Source organism: Diceros bicornis (assembly GCF_020826845.1).
Source record: "Diceros bicornis minor isolate mBicDic1 chromosome 13 unlocalized genomic scaffold, mDicBic1.mat.cur SUPER_13_unloc_1, whole genome shotgun sequence".
Lineage (NCBI taxonomy): Eukaryota > Metazoa > Chordata > Mammalia > Perissodactyla > Rhinocerotidae > Diceros > Diceros bicornis.
Window position 1 is genome coordinate 8,132,305 of NW_026690866.1, and position 17,257 is coordinate 8,149,561.

Here is a 17,257-nt window from a genome sequence, read left to right on the forward strand (position 1 = left end):
ATAGAGGATGAAGGGTTTTCCTGGCAGAAAGATTCCATGAGCAAAGTCTCCGACCAGAAACAACATGCCCTATGGGGAGAAATGAAATGAATTTGGGTTGCGTGAAGCTTAATGTTTAAGCCGCAGTAGATGGATAAAATGAGACTGAAAGGTCAGCAGGAGCCAGATTGAGTAGAGCCTTGAGTGCCAGGTCAAGAGGGTTGAACTAAAAACTGAAGGCCATAGGGAGCCATGGGTGGTACTAGAGCAGTGGTGGCCCTAGTGAGGTATTCATTTCAGAAAGATCCTTCTAGTAGTCCACGTAGAACATCCTTTAGACAGAGCATCGAGTGAGTCTGCTGGGGTGTTGGTCCGGGTGAAGGAAGTTAAGACCTGAGCTAGGACAGGGATGGAGAGAGGGAGTGTATGTGAGGACCAGTGTGCAAGGTGAATGGGTGTTACTGGGAGGGAGGAGGAGCTGAGCAGATATGCTGGTTCTGACTTGGGTGACCACACGGGTGGGTGGTGGTGCCACTAGGACAGAAGATGACAGATTATAATGAGTGCAGGACTCTGGTGTGGTCTCAGGACAGCTTTCAGAGATGGCCATCACTCTCCCTCTCGTCTTGCAGCTTTGGGGCACAACCTGAAGACCCTCACAGTCAATGTCACCATCTCCACCCTCCGGTATTCATCACACATGAGCAACGGCTCAGCCACATTCAACTCCACTGAGAGGCTCCTGCAGATCCTGGTGAGACCCTGGTCCCAGCAGCTCTTGGTGGGTTAAATCCCACCCACCCCCTCCCCCAACCCCTGTCCCTGTCTCTGTATTAATTTTCAGGGACTGGGGACATTGGTAGATGTAATTTGAGTGAGTACGTGCAGTAGTTTCTACGCAGGTATTCTATTTTTCAGACACAGATAAAATAGTGTGGCTACTCCATGCACCAAGAAAATGAATAACTTATCAAATTTTTTCATGATGTGAAGTCTTTAGAGAGTAAATGTCGTGGTTAAGAGCACAGAGTATGGAGCTAACTCCTCATGTCCAAATTCCAGCTCAATCCCTTACTAGATATTTGTATTGACTGAGTTATTTACCTGATTTGTGCCTCAGTTTCTTCATCACTCAGTTGGCAATAATGATCAGCATACCTACTTTGTAGGTTTATGGAGAGTATTAAAGGAGTTAATGTTTGAAAAATGCTTGGAACACCTAGTGTATTGCCAGTGCTGTACCTATATATTAGAAATAAAATTTAGAAATTCTTCTGACACTGCCTGTGAGCCCCAGAGAGTGACACTGTTGCCTGGATGTATGTAGAATGCACTTCATGACATACGATGAATAAATGAGTGAACAACATTGGCGAATGCATTACCAATGTCACCTATGTCACCCTACAGGCATTCCCAAGCCGAAACACATGCAGACATTCCTGCTCTGTCCTGCATCACATTCCCTGGAGGAATCACTGGGGCTACTTGGACCCTGGTAACCGTGCCCATTAAAGGTTCTTTTCTGTCAGCAAACCCCAGTCTTTTTCCAATTGCTGCAACTCACAGGGTCTGCGCTCTGATCCTTGTCTTCACTCGAGGGAGAAGTGCCATCCCCAGAGCTGGGCACACGCAGAGCCTGAGCCTTGGAGAAAATGATTCCCTGGCCCTGGGTCAGGTAGAAGAGTACAGGGACAGAGTGAGATTTGGGGAAATTCCTCCAGGGGTTGTCAGAAGGTATGGAGGCAGGGGATGTGTCAGCAAGGACTGGTCTGGTTGGTGGGCCTTTGTGGTTAAATAGTAGGGAGGCTGGGAAGTTTCCTAGGTTCTAGCATAATACAATCAACATGACGATCATGAAATCAGAATCAGCCTAATTAAGGCCAAATTAACCCAATGTCAGCTGTTCCCTGACTCTCTAATCCAGTAGTGACATATAATAAGGGTATTCGTGTTATATCATCTCCTTTTCATTGATTGGCTAGAGTAAGTATACTTTACATAGCCTGTATATTTTTACATAGTAAAGAAAAAGTGAGTTTTAAAACAACCCTCCTTGGAAAAGTCTCCTTAACATATTGAATTAATAACAGAAGCCATGACAGGAAATTCACCACATATCTTGAGCTTTAGTCTCTGGTTTTAGATCTTCCTAACTGGTAAATTACCTTGACTTCTGCCTTCTTTCTTGAGATTAGTCCACTTAGGACTAAGTAGGAGTGCAACCTCATGCCATGGGAGAAGTGGTGACTCTAGGAAGAGGTTTGTTTCATTCTTTCAGTGTGTGTGTGTGTGTGTGTGTGTGTGTGTGTGTGTGTGTGTGTGTGTATGACAGTTTTTGCTGCATCTGGCAGTGTGGGCCAGTGTAGACTCCTTTTCTAGGGAAAAAATTTAACTAACCACTTTCTCTGGAATTTATTTTCACTGATGGCTTCCTCGGCACTGTCCAATAGTAACATTAAGCACTCTATATTATAGAATTTAATTTTTGTCTTAGTAGCCACATTTTAAAAAATGAAAGCAAACAGGTGAAACTAATTTTAATAGTATATTTTAACCCACTATAACCAAAATATCATCAATGTGGGTGCAGTCTATACAAAACTTAATAATGAGAGAGTTTACATTTTTTTCCTGGGTTTCATAAATCCAGTGTGTACTTCTCACTTACAGCACATTCTCCATTTGTAAGTTGAGTTTTTTCAGACATACATTCTCTGTACTGAGATTTAATGTTCACAGTTGTCAAATAAGAGTCACTAGGAGTGGGGTGGATGATAATTTCACTACTGATTTAAGCTCTAATGGAGCCATGAACACCAACTGGTCAATGGGTTAATCAAATGAATAGTCATATAGTACAGAAGAATACTATGATTTGGGATTTAGAAAAAGACTGGGGAACGTGAGTCCTGACAGGGAGCACCAGGGATTTTGTTGTTGAAAGTGACAAGGACAAAAAGAGAATAAAGTCATACTGATAAGTGTCTAACAACATGGGGGAGAAGAAATGACCTGCCGTAGTCCTGAGTTTTGACCTCGAGCTTTCTGTTCTTGACCCAAATCTCTTTGATGACGTCCCAGGACACAGGTCAGATTAATCCCCACAGGCAGAGAGGGAGGGTAGAAGTACAAGGCATCTGACATAATTGTCCTGGGAAAGCAGGCTTCATTTATCACTCTGATCGACAATCACAATTTGTTTTTATAGGGTAAGAGGAAAAGAAGTATAGTGGTCAAATCATCACAGAGGAAGCAACATGATTGTGGAAACCAATCAAACCCAAAGCCTCGTTTGAGCATCTCCATCCCTTTGAGGATGTCCAGTTACATATTCAAGAGGACAGTTACTAGAATCACATCCTATCCCGATAATGAGGTCGGATGCCATCAATGGGAGGAAACGTTGGAGCAACCCCAACAACTCTGCTGCCAGAAGATACTGCAAGTTCTCCAGGCCTGCAGAGTGCAGGTGAACCGTTAAGACCTTTGGACCTTGCCAAAACCCTGCTGAATCTTGCACCTAGTTGCACAGGTGCATCCCTGCCAGGTGTGCTCACAGGTGGTCTGAACTCCAGTCCCATGCCCTCCCCTGCCTGGTCTTCAGATTCAGCAGAGACGATCCCAGGAGCTGGTCTGTACATCCCACAGCTCCTTTGCAAACAACTTCTGGTGACTTAGGAAGATATCAGGAAACAGGAAGAGAAAGTGAAGACGGCAAGAGAGAGACTGACGGTAGCACTGATGCAGACAGACTGGCTAGTGAGGCAGGGAGAGTGAGGGGCCAAGAAGGACGTCCCGACAAACACGGTGATAAAAGACAAGACGGGGCAGATGACATGGAACTCACACTACATCAATGCCTCTGCAGGGGTCATTAGGTTTTCTTGCTTTGAGCTCTTGAAACTTTAATATATACCAATAATTTTCTTTTCTTTGATTCCTTTGCATGACAGAGAAGATACGGACAGTGATGCTTCTGAGGTGGGAGATTGAGTTTCAGGTGAGGAGAGAAAGGAGATCTTTCCTTCCTTTCCTTTCCTGAGTGTTATGTATTTGTATTTTAAGATCAACAAAGAGTTATCACAGTCAGGGGATTCTTTAGAGTTTTGCCATCACAGTCACAGAGAAAACATACCTAGTCTAAATGGATTGTCCTTTTTGTGTAATATTGCAATAGATTCCAACATAACATTTCACTAAAGAGCTGTTATATCTGTCTTCTCAAAAAAGACACCTACTTCAGGGTCTCTATTTTTCTGGTATTTGTTGCATGTTGAATCACTAGTTGCATACAATGAAATACTGGATTTTCCATTTTTTTAGATTTATATGCATTGGAAATTTGATTCATGAAAATTGATATGCCATTGCGGTATCATGCTGTCAGGAGAACGACTGTTTTCAGCATCACAAGTCTCACAATAAGCCAGTGTGTTGGGATTTGTCTATTTGCCTGATCGAGTATGTTGCACTCTTCAAATCCTCTTTATCATTACTTACTTTTGCCCCACAGATTTATCAGTTTCTGAGAGCAATGTGTTAAATAATAATAGAGTATCTTAGTATTTATATCTTCCCTAAAAAATGAGTTATCTTTTAGCTAAATCTTCTCTCCTCTATTCTTCCATGTGGTAATCATCTGGAATTTTCATTCGAATGTGTTTTTAATGTCTTGTTTTAAAACTAATACTAAATTAGACAGACGGTTTTTTCCTTTCCATGTGACCCCTGTTATGTTTTCCTGGGTTCACATTTCTTCTTCCTGATGTACATTCTTTACCGGTTCTTTCACTGCAGGCCTGTGGGAGGTCAACTTTGAGCCTGTTTGTAAGTCAGATAACGTCTTTCTTTCTTTGAAACATAGTGTGAATAGGTGTTTCATTTAGCTTTGTAGTAATTTTTTTCCTTCTTTGTCAAGTTATTTAATATTTCTAAGCCTCCACATCTTTACCTTAAAATGGGAATAAAACACTAAATATTGTGACTGTAACTGGGATAATACACGCAGAGCTTGCCAGTCATGTTGCTTAGGAGAAATTAAATAGTCAATAATGATAACGATTATTAACCATTATAATGATATCATAATAATGTAATATATAATAATAATATATTAATGTATAATAATTATAAATTAATTTATAATTATAATGTTCAGTGTATAATGTATAATATATGCAATGTATAATAATATATTAATATTATTAATCATTATAATCCTCAGAGTGTGCATTCTCAGAAAATCACTGCTTAAGATTGAGAATGTGAAGCTCACACACAAAAAGTCTGAGAGAGTGGCATGACCGTGACTTTAATTCTCAGCCCTTGGGTATCTTCAGCTGTGGTCGTCTGCACAGTGTGTACAGATAATATAATCTGTACCCACAGCCCCACTGCAGAACAATGCAGCCTGCCTCATGTCTGGGATGCTCTGGGCTGCTTGTTGGGAAGCCTCTGCTGTGAGGCTAGTTGGACTCTGTACAGAGAAAGATGAAAAAAGACTCTTTCTTTTCCCTCAGATTCCCCCACCCCCGTGTTTTATTCACTTTTACATCCAGAGCAGATACTCTCTTCCCAGAGCCTTGGTGTTACTCTGGGATTCAGGATTCCCAGACACCTAGTCATTTCAGCTCCCAAGGCCCAAGGTGACTGCAGAGTCATGTCTCACCCACTCCTCCCATCTTGGCCTGTTTCCCGTCATGGAGGACCCATCAGTGAGGAGAGGAGACATTGAGGGAGATTGATCTGGAAGTCCTGGTGAATCTGAGCTTCAGAGAATGAAGCAGAAAAGGGGAACCTGAGATTGCCAGGCCTTCAGTGGGGGAGGAATATGGAGGAACCGAGAGGGGTGTGATGGCTGCACAGAGTCAAGGGGAGGGATGTTCCAAATTTTCCTAAGAAGGGAAACCTTGCACTGAAGTGGGGATACGATTTTACGTGATGGCAATGTCTGTGCTGGTTTCACCAATTCTGGTGTCCCTGAGGGATGAATTGGTGTGACACCACAGGACAGAAGTTGTAGTCACTTTCAGGACTTAAGGAAGGTGAAACCTTTCAGCTTAGTCCCCTGTGAGCCAGTCAGGGGCCAAGTCTAGAAAGGCTTGGAGCCTGTGTCCATCCAATGTGGTTTCGTTCTGTTCCAGCCAAGCTCCTCTGGACCTCAGCTGGGAAAAGGGGACCTCAGATCTAGTCAGATCTAGTCGTCGCAGCTTCCGTAGTTCGCCATGAGGCAGGTAATAGCCCAGGCGTCGTCTCTGGAGCTCATAGTCGCCCTCCTTCTTCTGCTGGCAGACAGTGACTTGTGAGGTGAGGAGAGCACATCAGAATGGTCCAGTCAGCTGCCCAGTATGGGAGACTCCAGGGGAAGGAGATGCCAAAGCCACAGAGACCCGATGCCTCCTGTGTCTCCCTCTTCCTTTTGTCCACTTAATTTTCACCCTCAGTCCTTCTTTTCCTTTCCTTTCCCTTCTTTCGGCTCTCTCTCCCTCTCTTTCCTCTACATGTTCTAGCTTAATTGAGGTATTAACGACATACAGTAAACTGCATACATTTAAAGTGAACAATTTGATACATTTTGATTATAACTTATTCAACCAACACCACAATCAAGAAAAGGAATGCCCATTCTCCCCAAATTTTCTCATGCTCATTTTAATTCCTCTTTCCTTGCTGTTTGCAAACACATTCTCATTCCCAGGCAACCAGTGATCCGGTATATGTCCCTATAGATTTTCCTGTATTTTCCAAGGATTTTTATAAATGGGATCATATACGATGTACTCATTTTTTACTGGCTTCTTTCACTCAGCATAATTATTTTGAGATTTATGCTTGTCATTGCATGTACTATGAATTCATTCCTATCCCCAACCCTTCCCTGGCAGCACTGTGCACACACCCGAGTGCTTCCCAGGTTGGAGCGAGAGCCAATAGTACTGCTGCACCCCCAAAAGTAGGAATGCGCCTTGGTGCAACCCTGGGAGGTGTTGGCGGCAGCCCTGGACCTGCAAATGAATGCTTTCCTGGATGGTTGGAAAGCCCACCGTGCCACTGCAGTCCCAATGATTGGCCAATGCTCAGAACCCGTGAAGAAGTCCCACATACCAAGTACAGAGACTGGCATGAGCATAAGAAAAGGCAGCAGCAGATATATGCGCACATGCAAATGCTTTCCCAGATGGCACAAATACCCATAGTAGTGCTGCGGTCTCACATGTGGGTAGGTGCCTCCGTGTGACGGCAGCTCTGAGCCCAGTGTGAATGCTTTCCCAGCGGATGGGAACACTCACTGTACCCACACAACTTCCAGCATATGGGGTGGGATCAGAAACACAGCTCATGCTTCCCCCACAGTGGTAGCAGGTGGAATCTGTGACCTGATACTACCACAAATACGCAGGTAAAAGATTAGTACATCAAACACCACCAGAAACTACACTAACAATTCAGAGCAGAAGGAAATGACAAATCTCCAGAAACGAAACTTGAAGTCACAGAAATTTACAATCTAAATGACAGAGAATTCAAAATAACTGTCATTAAAGAAACTCACCAAGTTACAAGAATGTTAAGACAATTCGATAAACTCAGGAATAAAATTAATGAGGAAAAAGAATACTTCATCAAAGAGACTGAAACTATTTAAAAAAAAGACAAGCAGAAATTCTGAATATGAAGAACATAATTAATGAGATAAAAAAAAATCTAGAATCCTTAAAAAACAGAGCTGATATTATGGATGAAAGAATTAGCGATTTAGAGGATAGAAATATAGAAATGCTTCCAGTGGATGAGGAGAGAAGACTCAGATTTTTAAAAAATGAAGGAATTCTTGGAGAAATATATGACTCAATTATAAAAGCAACCTAAGAATTATATGTATCCTAGAGGGAGAAAAGAGGGAGAAAGGAGCAGAGAGCTTGTTCAAAGAAATAATAGCTGAGAACTTCCTAAACCTGGGGAAGAACCGGACTTACAAATACATGAAGCCAACAGAACGTCTAATTACATCAATGCTAAAAGACCTTCTCCAAGGCATATAATAGTAAAATTGACAAAAGCCAATGACAAAGAAAAAATATTAAGGGAAGCAAGACAGAAGAAAATAACCTACAAAGGAACACCTATCAGGCTTTCAGCATATTTCTTGGCAGAAACTTTACAGGCAAGGAAAGAATGGAATGATATATTAAAAATATTGAAAGACAAAAACTTTCAGCCAAGAATACTCTATCCAGTGAAATGATCCTTATGATACAATGGAGAAATAAAAGTTTTCCCAGATAAACAAAGGCTGAGGGAGTTCATCGCCACTAGATCTCCCATACAAGCAATGATCAAGAACGCCCTCATACCTGAAACAAAAAGAAGGCAAATGTCTACAAAGCTTTGAGCAAAGAGATAAATAGACAGACAAAATCAGAAAGCTACAGTTCTGCTTCACAACAGGGTAGCAAATACTTAATTATAACTTAAAAGAAGAAGGGAAGGAAAGCATCAGAAGTAACTATGAACACTTCAGCTTAGTCACAAATGCACAACACAAAAATGAATAACTTGTGACAGCAATAACTCAGAAGGAGAAGAGGAAAGGAATGGAACCTGCTTAGGCTAATAGAGATAAGAGGCTCTCAGAAGATGGACTATGTCATCTATGAGATCTTCATACAAACCTCACAATAACCAGCAAACAAAAAATCAGAGCAGAGCCATAGATCATAAAAAAAGAGAGAACCTCCACAGAAAACCCCCAAAATGAAATGGTAGTCAGAAACACAAAGGAAGAGAAACAGTGGAAATATAGATTAGGTGGGATTAAGCCCTCATGTATCAATAATCACTCTAAATGTAAATCGATTGACTTCTCCAATCAACAGACACAGAGTGGTGGGGTGGATTAGAAAACAAGACCCAACAATATGCTGCCTCCAGGAAACACATCTCAGCACTAAAAACAAACAGGCTCAGAATGAATGGAGGGGAGACAATACTGCAAGCAAATGGCAAATAAAAGAAAGTAGGTGTTTCCATACTTATATCAGACAAAGCAGACTTCAAGATAAAAAAGACTATGAGAGACAAAGAGGGGCAGTATATAATGATAAAGGGGACTTTCCACCAAGAGGACATAACACTTATAAAGATATATGCACCTAACACAGCAGCACAAAAGAATATAAAGCAACTATCAATAGACATAAAGGGAGAAATTAACAGCAACACAATAATAGCAGGGGAGCTGAACAACCCACTTACATCCATGGATAGATCATGCATAGAAAGGCAACACGTAAATAGTGGAATTAAATGAAACATATGATCAGATGAACTTAATCGATATATATAGAGCATACCCTCCCAAAAAAGCGGAATACACATTCTTCTTAAGTGCACATGGATACTTCTCAAAGATATACCATATGTTGTGAAACAAGGCAAGCTTGAATAAATTTAAGATTGAAATTATATCAAGCTTCTTTTCTGACCACAATGCTATGACACTAGAAATCAACTACAAGACAAAAGATGGGGAAGTTACAAATATGTGGAGACTAAAGAACACACGACTGAAAAAACATTGGATCAATGAACAAACCAAAGGAGAAATCAAAAAATACCTGAAGACAAATGAAAATGAAAAGACAACAAAACAACTCTTATGGGATGCAGCAAAAGCAGTTCTAAGAAGGAAATTCATAGCAATACAAGTGCACCTCAACAAACAAGAAAAATACCAAATAAGTAACCTTAAACTGCACCTAATAGAACCAGAAAATGAAGAACAAATGAAGCCCAAAGTCAGCAGAATAAGGGAAATAATAAAAATTAGAGCAGAAATAAATGAAATAGAGACTAAAAAAAACAGTAGAAAGGATCAATGAAACAAAGAGCTGGTTCTTTGTGAAGATTGAAACAAAACTGACAGACCCTTAGCCAGACTCACTAAGAAAAAAAGAGAGAAGCCTCAAAGACATAAAATTAGAAATGAAAGAGGAGAAATTACAACAGATACCACAGAAATCCAAAGGATAATAACAGAATACTTTGAACAACTTACATGCCACCAAATTGGATAACCTAAAAGAAATAGATAAATTATTAGATTCATACAACCTCCCAAAACTGATTCAAGAAGAAATAGAGAAAATGAACAGATAAATCACAAGTAAAGAGATCAAAATGGTCATCAAAAACCTCCCAAAAAACAAAAGTCCAGGACCAGATGTCTTCTCTGGAGAATTCTACCAAATATTCAAACAAGAATTAATACCTATGCTTCTGAAACTATTCCAAACAATTGAAGAAGATGGAACACTTCCTAATTCATTCTATGAGGCCAACATCACCCTGACAGCAGAAGCAGGCTAGGACAGCACAAAGAAGGAATATTACAGGCCAATATCGCTGATGAACACAGATGCAAAAATCCTCAACTAAATATCAGCAAATCGAACACAGCAATATATTAAAAGGATCATATACCATAATCAAGTGGAATTTATACCAGGGATGCAGGGATGGTTCAACATCCGCAAATCAATCAATGTGATACACCACATTAACAAAATGAGGAATAAAAATCACATGATCCTCTCCACAGATGCAGAGAAAAGATTTGACAAGATCCAACATCCATTTATGATAAAAACTCTCAATAAAATGGGTATAGAAGGAAAGTACCTCAACACAATAAAGGCCGTATATCACAAACCCACAGCCAACATCATACTTAATGGTGAAAAACTTAAAGCCATTCCTCTGAGAACAGGAAGAAGACAAAGTTGCCCACTCTCACCACTCGCATTCAACATAGTACTGGAGGTTTTGGCCAGAGCAATTAGGCTGGAAAAAGAAATAAAAGGAATCCAAATTGGAAAGGAAGAAATGAAACTCTTGCTGTTTGCAGATGAGATGATTGTAAATATAGAAAACCCTAAACAATCCATCAGAAAACTATTAGAAATAATGAACAACTACAGCAAATTTGCAGCGTACAAAATCAACTTACAAAAATCAGTTGCATTTCTATACTCTTATAATAATGGACTAACAGAAAGAGAACTCAAGAATACAATCCCATTTACAATTGCAACAAAAAGAAAAAAGTGTCTAGGGATAAATTTAACCAAAGGGGTTAAAGACCTATGCAATGAAAACTATAAGACATTATTGAAAGAAATCAATGATGACCTGAAGTAATAGGAAGATATTCCATGCACATGGATTGGAAGAATAAACACAGTTAAAATGCCCCATATTACCTAAAGTAATCTACAGATTCAAAGCAATCCCAATCAGAATCCCAATGACATTCTTCATAGAAACAGAACACAGAATCCTAAAATATATATGGAATAACAAAAGACCTCAAATAGCCAAAGAAATCATGAGAAGAAAGAACAAAGCTGGAGGCATCACAATCCTAACTTGAAAATATATTACATAGCTATAGTAATCAAAATGGCATGGTACTGGCACAAAAACAGACTCATAGATCAATGGAGCAGAACTGAAAGCCCAGAAAACACACCACACATCTGTGGTCAGTTAATCTCTGACAAGGGAGCCAAGATCATACAATGGAGAAAGGAAAGTCTCTTCAATAAACGCTGTTGGGAAAACTGGACAGCCACATGCAAATGAATGAAAGTAGATCATTATCTTCCACCATACACAAAAATTAACTCAAAATGGATAAAAGACTTGAATCTAACACTTGATATCATAAAACTCCTAGAAGAAAACATACGCAGTACAGTCTTTGACAATGGTCTTAGCTGCACCCTTCCCAATACCATGTCTACTCAGGCAAGGGAAAGAAAAGAAAAAATATACAAATGGGACTACATGAGACTAAAAGGTTTCTGCAAGGCAAAGAAAACGATGAACAAAACGAAAAGACAGGGCCAGCCCCGTGGCTTAGTGGTTAAGTGTGCAAGCTCCGCTACTGACGGCCCAGGTTCGGATCCCAGACGCACACAGATACACTGCTTGTCTGGCCATGCTGAGGCCACATCCCACATACAGCAACTAGAAGGATGTGCAACTATGACATACAACTATCAACTGGGACTTTGGCGAAAAAATAAAGGAGGAGGATTAGCAATAGATGTTAGCTCAGAGCTGGTCTTCCTCAGGAAAAAAGAGGAGGATTAGCACGGATGTTAGCTCAGGGCTGATCTTCCTCAAAAAAAAAAAAAAAACGAAAAGACAACCCACGAACTGGGAGAAAATATTTGCAAATCATCTATCTGAGAAGGGGTTAATCTCCAAAATATATAAACAACTCATACACCCAACAACAATAAAAATGATAATCCAATCTAAAAATGGGCAGAGGATATGAATAGACATTTTTCCAAAGAATATATACAGAAGCCCAACAGGCACATGAAAAGATGTATAACATCATTAATTATTAGGGATATTCAAATCAATACTACAATGAGAGATCACCTTACACCTGTCAGAATGGCTATAACTCCCAAGACAAAAAATAACAAATGTTGGAGAGGATAAGGAGAAAAGAGCACCCTCACACACTGCTGGTGGGAATGCAAACTGGTGCAGCCACCAGGGAAAACAGTATGGAGATTTCTCAAAAAATTAAAAATAGAAATACCATACCTTCCAGCTATCCCACTACTGGGTATTTATCCAAAGAAGTTGAAATCACCAATTCAAAGAGATTTACGCACCCCTGTGTTCACTGTGGCATTATTCACAATAGCCAAGACATGGAAGCACCCCAAGTGCCCTGCTAAAGATGAATGGATAAAGAACATGTCGTATGTCTTATATACAATGGAATACTACTCAGCCAGAAAAAAAAAGACAAGATCATCCTGTTTGCAAAACCTGGATGGACCTTAGGGTGTGATGTTAAATGAAATAAGCCAGACAAAGAAATATGCATAATTTCACTCATATGTAGAAGATAAACATGCACAGGGATAAAGAGAACAGATTAGTGCTTACCAGAGGGGAAGGGGGCTGGGGGTTGAGTGAAAAAGTTAAAGGGGTACATGTGCATGGTATGGATAAATGTCAGACTACTGGTGGTAAGAACGATGCCGTCTATACAGAAAATCACAAATAATAATGGACACCCGAAATTACACAATGTTAAAACCCTTTATAATTTCAATAAAATAATTAAAAAAGAAAAAAAATAATTCATTCCTTTTTATGGTTGAATAGTACTCCACTGTGGGGATATACCACACTTTGTGTATTCGTTCACTAGTAGATGGACATTTGGGTTGTTTTCCGTTTTTGTCTACTATAAATAGGTTGTTATCAACATGTGTGTACAAGTCTGTGTATAGACATATGTGTTTATTTCCCTTAGATGGCTTCCTAGGAGAGGAATGGCTGGGTAGACGTATGTAATTATTAAAGACGAATCCAAGCTATTTTTCACCAGCACTGAGAGTTTCAGTGACTTGACATCTTCAACAACATTTGCTATAGTCAGTTTTTTTAATTTTAGCCATTCTCAAGTGTGGTGGAATCTCATGATGACTGTCACTTACATTTCCCCAATGACTCATGTTGTGAAGGAGAAGGCAAGCCACACACAGACTGGGAGAAAACATCTGCAAAACATATCGCTAGAAAAGGATATGTATTTATAATATATAAATAGCTCTTACAACGCAATAGTAAGAAGACAAGCAACACGTCATGGCTTACCAGGAGACAGCAGATCAGGCCTGTGATGAGCACCAGGAGTCCTGCCAAGCAGAGGAGGATGAGGGCCCAGAAAGGGAGGTCGGGGGAGACAAGTGGTGGGGTGAGCCACGTCCTTTCATCCCCCCAGGGCTCCTGGTGACCCCACTGTGCCTCAACCCTCCTTGACAAGGGTTGGCCAACATTCTTCATCATCCAAGACACTGTGCGCATGGTTCTCTTTGATGAGACACAGCATCAAGATACTCGTCCCCTACCATGGGCTGGGGCTTCCTGCAGGTTTACCAGGCTTCTAAGTCAAGGTGTCATCACTATTGGGAGAATATTCTGGAAGTGAATGAAATGGAGAATGCATGTGAGTGTGTTTCACTCTTTTAAATAAAACTTTTTAGACACAGAAAAATAAAGGCAACAGTCTCATAAACATCCATCATCTAGATTTAACAATGTATAGTCCATCCAATTAAAACAATATTTCATCAATGTATAAACTATTAACACTTGCCACCCTTGATTCATCCCATGTTTTCAATGATATATTAAAGTCAAGTAGACATCATGATGTTTCACCCCATTTTAGTTTCCATCTCTAAAAAGTGAGCACACTTTGCTACAAAATCCAAGACCATTATCACGGAACAAAAGTGTAATAAATTAAACCAAATTCATACCTCTGGGCACAGACGACTGAATTTGGGCTGGACTTTCTTATGACGGTCGGGGGGAGAATGGGTCGTCACAGTTGGCAAGCCTATGGGATCTCTCCAAATTTGTAAAATCCCACTCAAAAGTGTTCTTCCATGCCTAGAAACATATCATCCCCTTCTCCTTTATCTATTTGCTTAATATTCATTTTCTAGGATTAACCTACAATGTAATATCCTGCAGGAAGTCTTCTCTGATTACCGCCTCCAAGTATGAGTTTGCTCACATCAAATAATTGATAAGTTTCAATTCTCTATTCTTGTTATTGCCAGCTACAACATAAACTCCAGGAGGGGAGGACACACAGCACCCAGTGGGCATGGGGGGAGGGGTGCAGGTCCCCCTACTTGTACCTCTATCTAGACAAACTCTTAGAGGTGTGCTGTCTGATATGGATCAGCAACAAGTCTCGTTTTGAATTAAAATTAATTATAGTTAAATAAAATAAAAAAATCTAGTACCTCAGTAACATTAAAAATCAGTAACAATAAAGACCAGTCACAATATCATCCTTCGAGTACTCAACAGCCACATATGGCTATGCATTGGAGAGCACAGATATAGAACATTCCACCACTGCAGAAAGTTCTAGCGCATTGGTGCTCATCTAGCACGGGACCTGGCAAACTATAGCCTGTGGATCAGAAACCACATGACCCCCAAACCTGTAAGTCTGCTTCACACACAGCTGGAGGCCCTCACTGACCATCTGGCCCAGTGGCTTACAGTGCAGAGATAAGGAAACAAAAGTCCAGAGAGGGGAGGTGACTAGCTTGAGGTCACAGAGCTGTCTAGGAGAAGGTGACGGCCTCTTATATCACACTGGTGTCCTTTTCTCTCTCTCAATGGTGGGTAAAGACTGAGGGACTATGCCACCTCCTGCCAGCCTGAGAAAGGTCAATGCTCTCTCAGCCCCAGGCATCCAGAGTCCCCAGAAAGGCCTCACTTCCTTTCCCAATGACCAGGCAGCTTTACCATCCCCAAGAACACTCTTCCTGTCCAGGGTCAAGTTCTGCAGCTTGGTCCATTCTTGGTCAGCTGCAAGAATTCCTCATAGATGGCAACTCTGTCCAGTCTCTGTGCCAAGGCGGCAAGGTACACAGGGAATCCACTCCAGTGTGGTTACTGTGGGGGACAGACCTGGAAGGCCACAAGGGATGAACAAGGGTGTCTAGAATTCTACCCTGATTCTAGATTCCCTTCTTCTGGGTCCTGTCCGAGATAACTTTCTACAATAATGTAAACATTTGTCTGCACTAGCGAATACACTCATTATTAGCCCCATGTTGTTCTCGAGCACTTAAAATGTGGCTAGTGTGTGTGAGTGAGGAACTGAATTTCTCATGTAATTTAATTTTAAGTAATTAATTTATAAATAAATAACCACAGGGAGAACATTTTTGAAACATTTGAGAAAAGACTTCTGCAAATGCATAAAAACAATGAGAACACTGGTAAAAATGGTCAAAATCAACTTTTCAGTCTAGAAATTAATCAACGGCTTGTAAGAATCTGAGGAGGGTTTAGTGAGGAAACATGGTGGAATCTTGATAACGGGAGCAAACTTTGTGGCACTATAACTTGCACTATCCCATCCTGCTCTCACAATATCCTCCATAACTTTGAAAACCATCAGTCTCAGAACCATGGTAGCTGAGACATCCAGCAGCCCCGCAGCCATAATGGGTTTGGAGCTCTGAAAAGACCCATACCCATCGAACTGTCACTAGCTGACCTGCCTGGCAGGTTCCCGAAAAAGCCCCATGTTCAGGGCTTGACGTTACTTGACTCAGAGCTTGCCCAGGGAGGAAAGTCTGTCCCCAGGACACTTGATAAAAATATTCAGGGCTAATTGTTTTCTATTGTAGTTGCCTGAGGGAGTGATACCAGCTGAGACAGGCAAGAGGTGAGCCAAAAACTTAGAAGAAAAATTGGGGGAATGAGATGTCCACAGGGGGCTTTGAAAAGCTCCAGTGTATTTGCGGGCATCTAGAAGGCCACAAGTGCTCAGGGTTGTGGCACGCCCAGGAAAGACTTGAGAACATCTTAATCTCTCACCTCTAGTTGAAGGGTTAGCTTAATATCTGAAAACTTGATTATGTATTACACAATATTAATAGAATACGGGCCAATACCACGCAATCTCCATCACATATACAGAAAAGAATTTCACAAAATACAACGCCCTTCATGTCTAAAAAAGAAAACACTCAACAAATTAGGAATAGAAAAAAACTTTCTCAACCTATAAACAGCATCTATGAAAAACCCACGGCTAACACCATATTCAATGGTGAAAGACTGAAAATTTCCCCCTAAGGCCAGGGACAAGACAATGATTCTTCCCATATCTCGCATGTTAATCACAGGTACTAGAGGTTCTAATGAGGGCAATTAGGCAAGAAAAAGGAATAAAGAAACCCAGATTGGAAAGGTAGAGGTAAAACTATTTGTTTTGCAGATGAGAAGATATTGTATATAGAAAAACCTAAAAAATACACTCCTCCCCACACATAATATGTCAATCGTATCCTAATAGGTGTATAAAAAATTTAAATTGCCCCATGTGTTTAGTGGCTCCACTATTGGAGAGCACTGTTAGACTGCTGATATTTGTTGAAAGTCTCCAGAAGAGGAGGAGGAGGAGGATGCTGGAGGTTGGTGACACTAAACGTTAATGCTTTCCACATCCCCCGAAAACCTATGAAAGGAGATGTTAGGATTAGCTGACAGGGATGTGGGGCAGAATGGTCACGATGTAAGTGACTTCCAGATCAATGATGTGTCACGGGAGCTCAGAGTCATCAGCCACCAGCTCAGCCAATGCTTCCAATCTCCTCAACCTACATCAAGTCGGTGACCAGGCAGGAATGAAATA